Consider the following 10,000-nt stretch of genomic DNA (forward strand, 5'->3'; position numbering starts at 1 on the left):
CAGGCAAAATACCAGCTAATCCTTTCACAATTAAGTTAAGAGAATTGAGTCTTTTCACGAGTCATCCGTCTACAACATCCACCTTCATTAAATAATATATTTTGGTAAGCAAAAATACCTGTGCACATAATTTCATTTTGTTTAGATGCCCAATTTTCGGGGTCATGTGTGCGGTTCAACCAATAGACACACTAATTCTGCGGTAGTTTGTTTAGAGGTTTTCATTCATCAATCTATATCGAAAGAAGACACTTTCAGTTGTTGAAGTTGACAGCTCGGCGGATTTCTTACGCTTACGAGATTGATATGTTCAGGGCAAACGTTGATTATATGTACATGCAGATTAGATACTATCACAACGTTGGGATTAAAATGGATGATAAACTGGTGACACACGTCTTTGGGAGCTGAAAACATACGGATGGGATGTAGCTGGGAAATGAAGGTTTTCTGCTCAGAAGAAGTAGTATGGTAGGGTTTCTGATTTTGATTATATTATCGGGGTAAGCGCGTACGCAGACCCCACACTTAGAAATAACGCGTCCGAGTCGTCCACATTTGAGACGATCGCAAAGGTCAACCCAGGGCCTCACTCTGGAGGAACGACCTAAATGATCATCGTTGACCTCTACGTCAGGTAAGTATAAATTTTATGGCAGTCACACTAGTGTATTTATATTATACGTATATATATTATACGTATTTATATTATTATACGTATATATATATACGTATTTATATTATACGTATATAGTAACTACTGACAGTAATCAATAAAATACTAAATATGGTCCATATAATTCTCAACAATATTAGCATATCACAACATTTCATTCACCAATAACAACAATTCATAACAAAAATATTACTATCATTTAAACTTACAAACACTTTCACAAAATAGTAATATCATTTTTTATTTTTAATGTAATATGAAAAAACACATTAATATAATTTATCATTTTTAATGTAATATGAAGAAGAATTAATATCATTTATTATTTTTTCTATAATAAGAAAAAAGACACATTAATATAATTTATTATTTATTTAATGTAATATGAAAAAACACATATTAATATAAATTATTATTTTAAATGTAATATGAAAAAAAACACATATTAATATAATTTATTATTTTTAATGTAATATGAAAAAAGACACATATTAATATAATTTATTATTTTAATGTAATATGAATAAAAAGACACATATTAATATAAATTATTATTATTGTTGATGTAATATGAAAAAAGAACACATATTAATAGATTTTATTATTTTTAATGTAATAACGAAAAAAGACACATATTAATATAATTTATTATTTTAACATGTAATAACGAAAACAGGACACATATTAATATACTTTATTATTTTTAATGTAATAAAGAAAAAAGACACATATTTATATAATGTATTATTTTTAATGTAATATGAACAAAACACATATTAATATAATTTATCATTTTTAATGTAATATGAAAAAAACACATATTAATATAATTTATTATTTTTAATTTAATATGAAAAAAGACACATAGTAATATAATTTATTATTTTTAATGTAATAACTAAAGAAAAACATATTAATATAATTTATTATTTTTAATGTAATATTAACCAGACATATATTCATATCATTTATTATTTTTTATATAATAAGAAAAAAGACACATATAATTATAATTTATTATTTTTTAATGTAATATGAAAGAAAACATATTAATATAATTTATTATTTTACATGTAATATGAAAAAACAGACACATATTATTATAATTTATATTTTTTAATTTAATTCGAAAAAAAGACAGATGTTAATATCATTTATTATTTTTTAAGGTAATTTGAAAAAAAGACACATATTATCATTTATTATTTTTAATCTAATATGAAAAAAGACACATATTAATATAATTTATTATTTTTAATTTAATATGAAAAAGGCACATATGAATATAATTCATTATTTTTAATGTGATAACGAAAAAAACACATATTAATATAATTTATTATTTTTTCTATAATAAGAAAAAACACACATTAATATGATTTATTATTTTTAATGTAATATAAAAAAGAGACATATGATTATCATTTATTATTTTTAATGTAATATGAAAAAACACATAAAAATATATTAAATTATTTTAATGTAATATGAAAAAAGACAGATATTAATATAATTTATTATTTTTTAATACAATATGAAAAAACACATATTAATATAATTTATTATTTTTAATGTAATAACGAAAAAAAGACACATATTTATATAATTAATTATTTTTAATGTAATATGAAAAAAACACATATTAATATAATTTATAATTTTTTAATGTAATATGAAAAAACACATATTCATACAATTTATTATTTTTAATTTAATATAAAAAAAGACACATAGTAATTTAATTTATTATTTTAATGTAATAATGAAAAAAACATATATTAATATAATTAATTATTTTTAATGTAATATGAACAAGACATATATCATTTATATTTTTATATAATTAGAAAAAAGACACATATAAATATCATTTATTATTTTTAATGTAATATGAAAAAACATTAATATAATTATTATCTTACATGTAATATGAAAAAAACAGACACATATTATAATTTATTATTATTTCATATTACTTGAAAAAAGACACATATTAATATCATTTATTACTTTTTATGTAATTTGAAAAAAGACACATATTTATATCATTTATTATTTTTAATTAAATATGAAAAAGACACATATAAATATAATTTATTGTTTAAGTGTAATATGAAAAAATACACATATTAATTTAATTTATTATTTTTAATGGAATATGAAAAGAGACAGATAATTATATAATTTATTATTTTAATGTAACATGAAAAAAGATACATGTTTATATAATTTGTTATTTTTCATGTAATATGAAAAAAGACACGTATCAAGATCATTTATTATTTTTAATGTAATATGAAAAAAACCATAAAAATATAATTAATTATTTTTAATGTAATATGAAAAAAACACATATTAATATAATTTAATTTTTTTAATGTAATAACAAAAAAAAACGACACATATTTATATAATTCATCATTTTTAATGTAATATGAAACAAAACATATTAATATAATTTATCATTTTTAATGTAATATGAAAAAAACACATATTAATATAATTTATTATCTTTAATTTAATATAAAAAAGACACATAGTAATATAATTTATTATTTTAATTTAATAATGAAAAAAACACATATTAATATAATTTATTATTTTTAAAGTAATATGAACAAGACATATATGCATATCATTTACTATTTTTTATATAATAAGAAAAAAAGACACATATTAATATAATTTATTATTTTTAATGTAATATGAAAAAACATATTAATATAATTTAATATTTAACATGTAATTTAAAAAAAAAACAGACATATAATATGTTAATTTATTTTTTAATAAAATTTGAAAAAAGACACATATTAATATCATTTATTATTTTTTAATCTAATTTGAAAAAAGATACATATTTCTATTATTTGTTATTTTTAATGTAATATGAAAACAGACACATATTAATTTAATTTATTTCTTTTAATGTAATATGAAAAAAGACACATATTAATATCATTTATTATTTTCAATGTAACATGAAAAAACACACATATTAATATCATTTGTTATTTTTAATGTAATATGAAAAGACACATATTAATATCATTTATTATTCTTAATGTAATATGAAAAAAGATAAAAATCTAATTTATTATTTTTCATGTAATATGAGAAAAAAATATATTAATATATTTTATTATTTTTAATGTAATATGAAAAAAGACAGACAGTAATATAATTTATTATTTTTAATGTAATAACGAAAAAAAGACATATATTTATCTAATTTGTTATTTTTAATGCAATATGAAAAAAACACATAATAATATAATTTATTATTTTTAATGTAATATGAAAAACACATATTAATATCATTTATTATTTTAAATTTAATATGAAAAAGACACATAGTAATATAATTTATTATTTTTAATGTAATAACGAAAAAACAGACAGTAATATAATTTATTATTTTTTAATGTAATATGAAAAAAACACATATTAATATAATTTATTATTTTTAATTTCATATAAAAAGACGCATATTAATATAATTTATTATTTATAATGTGGTAACGAAAAAACACGTTAATATAATTTATTATTTTTTATATAATACGAAAAATACACATATTAATATAATTTATTATTTTAATGTAATATTAAAAAAGACACATATTATTATTTTAATGTAATATGAAAAAACACATATTAATATAATTTATTATTTTTTAATGTAATATGAAAAAAGACACATATTAGTATCATGTATTATTTTTAATGTAATATGAAAAAAAACACATATTAATATAATTTATTATTTTTTAATGTAATAACGAAAAAAGACACATATTAATATAATTTATTATTTTTAATGTAATATGAAAAAAGACAGATATTAATATAATTTATCATTTTGAATGTAATATGAAAAAAAGACACATATTAATATCATTTATTATTTTTTAATGTAATAACGAAAAAAGACACATATTAATATAATTTATTATTTTTAATGTAATATGAAAAAAGACAGATAGTAATATAATTTATTATTTTTAATGTAATATGAAAAAGACACATATTAATATAATTTATTATTTTGGACGAAGTAAAGAATAGATACTCCGTAGCAGACGACGCCGCCTGGCGGTGCCAGGCGCACAATTCAACTAACACCAGTGATTCGACATTGACATTGGCACAAGCACATGGCGTCGGTTGTTTTTAAACACGTCAAATAGCAAACATGCTCGAATATTCACCAGCATTTTTTAAAAAATATATTTACAAAACCTTTGAAAATTTAAAAGAAAAAGTATATATTTACAAAACATTTTTTTTAAAATAAGTAACAAAACGAACGTATTTAAATAAAAGATATTTAAATAAACGGGTGCCTCTTTCTATTTTGGATTTTTGCGACCACGATTGATTTTTATGTACCGTGTTTTTTTGGGGGGGGGTCTGTGTGCGTTTTTAAGACAATTCAATATTTATTCTTTAAAACATTAACTTCAGCGACAATTAATATATTTTCAAAATAATATTTTTAAATATTACATTTTTACGAATATTCGCGAGCAAGATTTTTTTAAAAATAAAAGATATTTCAATAAATGGGTGTCTTTCTTTCTGAGTGTGTGTTTAATATATTTACAGAACTTTTTAATAACTATTTTATTCTTTTTATCAAACAAAAATAAAACTTTTATAATGACATATATATTATGGACTGTTTCGAAATTTTAAAATTAAAGTTAGTTTTATTTATAAAAAAAAAAGACGAGGTGTTTTTTTTTCAATTAAATTATAAACTTTATTTGAACTTTCAACAAACTTTTACAGACATAAAAATAGACTTTATAGATATTTTATAATTTAAAAAAAATATATTTAACGAAACGTTTTTTTTTTATCATTTCATTGTTGAATAAAATTCCAAAGTAATAAATGGTGACAAAAATCGAAAAGAAAAAACACCTCGTCTTTTTTTTTTGTTTTAAATAAAACTTTAATTTTAAAATTTCGATGTTTGAAAAACAGTCCATAATATATATTTCATTATAAAAGTTCTATTTTTGTGTGATAAAAAAGAATAAAACAGTTAATAAATAATAAATGAAAAAATAGAAAACAACAGTCCATTAAGTTCAAATAAAAACTGTTTGAATAAAACTTATAAAAAAAGGTTCATTCTATACGGTTTTGGCCATTTCTTTTTTGCGCGTTTTTAATACAATTCAATATTTATTTACATTTACTTTATCCATTTGTTACAGTATTTAAAACAAAATGGTCTAAATATTAATTTCTTTTAATACCTCGTAAAATTTTGGCTTCTTCGACTTTTGGATTTTTTTTTTGTCATTTAATAAATTGATCACGTGATGGTATCATGAGATTAAATCAAAATTCAATATTTAAAAATATTATTTAAAAAATATATTAATTGTCGGTAAAGTTAATGTTTTAAAGAAAGAATAATTAAATAAATACTGAATTGTATTAAAAAACACACAGAAAAAAAAAAGAATTATAAAACACTTTACATAAAAATCAATCTTTAGCACAAAAATCCGCGAAACATAATTATTATTCTAAGGTTTATCTTCAAAAGTTTGTAAATATATTTAAAAAAAAAATTGCTGGCGAATATTCGAGCATGTTTGCTATTTGACGTGTTTACAAACAACCGACGCCGTGTGCTTGTGCCAATGTCAAGGTCGAATCAACGGTGTTAGTTGAATTGTGCGCTTGTCACCGCCAGGCGTCGTCGTCTGCTACGGGGTATCTATTCTTTACTTCGTCCATTATTTTTAATGTAATATGAGAAAAACACATAATAATATAATTTTTTTTTTTAATGTAATATGAAAATAAAAAGAACGATATTAATATAAATTATTATTTTTAATGTAATATTAAAAAAGACACATGTTAATATAATTTATTATTTTCAATGTTATAACGAGAAAAAGACACATATTAATATAATTTATTATTTTTAATGTAATATGAAAAAAAAAAACCAACTTCATGAAGCATTTCTGTTACTACTGTTTTCGGGTAAACTTACAACAAATAACGAATCCAACGTCCCATGTTAAGAACGACATTCGAAATAGACACCCCTAACCTTCTCATGTTAAAAACGTCTTTCAGATTAAACGCCCATAACGTTTTCAGCATACCCGAAAATCTATAAAGTAGACACGTCGAATGTGAACGATGAGTTGGACGTAATGTAAAAATGATCAGAATTTAAAACAGAACGAAATTTAAATTCTCTTTTTCATTTTACAAGAACCGTAAAAGTGCGCATTTGCCGCAAGTTTTACCATTATTTATTATTTTTAATGTTAGAAAAAAATAGACACCAACTGCTTGGAGCATTTCTGTTGATCTCATGAAATAGTTTTTAATTAATATAAATTGAAGTTGGTAATCGTGAAGAAAGAGAGAGCCTGTTTCCTCCGTTTGACTATATTTATTTTTATTTCAAGGGTGCCATTATATACATTTTGTGCTTCCGTAACTGGGTGGACAGACAGTAACGCCCCCTATAGTCAAACGGACGAAACAGGCTCTCTCTTTCTTCATGATTACCTTGAAGTTTTTAAGGCAATCTCCTATAATATATCGATAATATAGCATATTTCCTTTTTTTTTAGGCGAAGAACCACGCTTTTTTTTATACAAGGTCATTATGCAGAGGGAGACAATTCCATATTACTAAGAGATTCGTTCATTTTTTCATCTCATAATTTAGGACGTCACTCCTAACGATATTTTTTTATTAAATCAAAACATCAAAAAAATGAGCTGATACAATTTTTTTTTAATCTAACAATATATATACAAAATAACATTATTAAAACAAAATGTAGTTTTTATGCGACTATTAAGAGAATCGTTTTTGTTTTCATATCACAGTTTTTTTTTGCGACTACATTACAAAAATGAAAATGCAACACTAGTTGTAGAGGAATTATTTTTTCATCTCATAATTTAGGATGCTAAAACCAACGATATTTTTATTAAGTCAAAACATTAAAAAAAAACTGCAGCATTTTTTTATGTTACAATATTGATAACCTTAATAATAGAAAACGTAGTCTTTATTCGACTATTAAGAGAATCGTTTTGTTTTCATATCACAATTTACGACCCTAAAACCAACGATATTTTCTTTTGATGAAAACATTTGAAAAGGAAAGTTGCGGCAATTTTTTTTTTCAACTACATTTTTATTAAAACGTAAATATTATTGTGAGTTTCTATAAAAAATTTATATTTAAGCTTAAAACCAAAAGAATGAAAACATTACAAAAGAAAAATGGAATTTTTCCGACTACTTAAAAAAAAAAAATTACTACTTTTTAAAATTAATTAATAAATGTTATGGGAAAATGTGTTACAGAAAAAAAAGTCGCGACAGCTTTAAAAAAAAAATTGTTTGTTAACATCACAATTTCCTCTTCAGCTATCGTTGCATTTTCCTTTATTTTCGCAACAAATCTTACCAGACATTTATTTGTTAATTTAAAAATGTAGTAACAAAATGTTTTGTAATGTTTTCATTCTTTGGGGGTAAAGCTTAAAGACTAATTGGGTTTGTTTTACTGTACACATAGATTCGAAAAAGTTGTCACAAAACAAATATAGAACAAATAAATATTATCAAAGGTAAGATAAGTTACTTTTCTAAATAACTGGATATGTTTTTAGTGTTTATATTTAATGTAACATGTTTATTCAGCTCGAAAAACATACAGTGTTTACCGATGTATTGGAAGGTTAAAGATGGCGCCTGACTCCCTCGTTGACACGGTAGATTTGGGAAAAGAAGTTAAAAACAAAAAAACTATGCAAAATACTGTTGGAAACTTGCTAAATATATTTTACCGCGACATAAGCTGACATATATTCGGTGTTTTTTTTAACAGTATTTTGTATGGTTTTTCTTTAACTCCTTTTCCCAAACTTACCGTGTCAAACATTAAAACAAAATTCGTTGCAGCTTTTTTCTATGTTTTGATTTAATAAAAATATCCTTAGTAGTAGCGTCCTAAATTATGAGATGAATAAAAAAAAAAAAAACGAATCTCTTAGTGAAATGGAGTTGTCTCCCTCTGTACAATGACCTTGGATATAAAAAAAGGGGATAACATTTTACATTAAGGCCCGTCTCACGTTCGAATATAACGAAATTTTTTTTTGTAGATTTTGGTGTGTTAAAAACGAATCTGAAAACCGTTTTCGTCGCAAAAAAAAATAGTTTTCATGATTTGAAGAAATTATTTTGTATTGCGCATTTAAATAAAAGAAGGAAAGTTTATTAACGTATTTATAGGAAGTAGTGTTTATCGTGTTCAGTCGGGGGAAGATCCCTCTTCTCGTATATCCGGTGACCAATGTTTGCAATTAAAGGGACATAACTCCCAGAAGAGTTACCTTCCCCTGAAACAATATATAAGGTAAATAAAAGAGCGTTTGATCAAGTTACACGGTGAGCAGTAAATTGTAAAGTATTGATTTGTGTCCTTTTCTATTCTCTACCATATTCACACCCGGGAGGCGGTGCATCATTTTACAACATTAAACTACTTCTCTATCAAAGACACGTAATGCATGGGAGGATGGCACAACCCATGACAAATAAAGCCTCTCTTGAACGCAAAACATGGTTGAAATGAGCAGACAAATTAGAAACAGGGGTTATCTTTCAGATGCAAGGTTCCTTGTTTACTTGCGGTTGTAACGATGTAAGATTCCGTTGTACGGAAGACCAAATCGGCCATAATTTAAATATTTAAATTTATTTACTGAATTTAAATATTTAAATTGATATACTGTTTAAATGATAATATACGTCTACGATGTTTTTATTGGCGCTTTTCTTCGTATTTTTAATAACATTTTTTTGCACCATTTACAAGTTTTTTTTTTTACAAATATTTTTTTTAATACTGTAATAGTAAAATAAAGTTACATTTATTAATTATACGAAAAAAGTATCTCGTAATGTTTGCACACGAGATTTTTTTCCTGTTGATTTCTAACTTCAGTTACAAATTTCTAATAAAGATTATTTTTTTTATTATTAAAAATACATTTCATGAAAACACTCATTATAAAATGTTCACGTTTTTTAATTAAAAGTTCTCAATTTTAATCTAATAGTTTTATAATTTTGTTATTTTGTTACAAATTTCTAATAAAGATTATTTTAATTTTAACGGTAATTTGGTTTTCATTATAAACTCCGTCATGTTAAAGTCTTTAAAATCAATTTTAATATTTAAAAAAAAGAGAAATCAACAGGAAAAAAAATATCGTGTGAAAACATTACGAGATACTTTTTCCGTATAATTA

General features: G+C 22.2%; 1 pseudogene; it reads right to left on the bottom strand.

Annotated features, from left to right (window-relative positions):
- Nucleotides 1-498: 498 nt before the first annotated feature.
- On the bottom strand, nucleotides 499-645 carry LOC145271669 (U1 spliceosomal RNA; annotated as a pseudogene).
- Nucleotides 646-10,000: the final 9,355 nt, after the last annotated feature.

This window comes from Euprymna scolopes, chromosome 46 (assembly GCF_053919585.1).
Source record: "Euprymna scolopes isolate OS-2025 chromosome 46, ASM5391958v1, whole genome shotgun sequence".
NCBI classification, from domain to species: Eukaryota; Metazoa; Mollusca; class Cephalopoda; order Sepiida; family Sepiolidae; genus Euprymna; species Euprymna scolopes.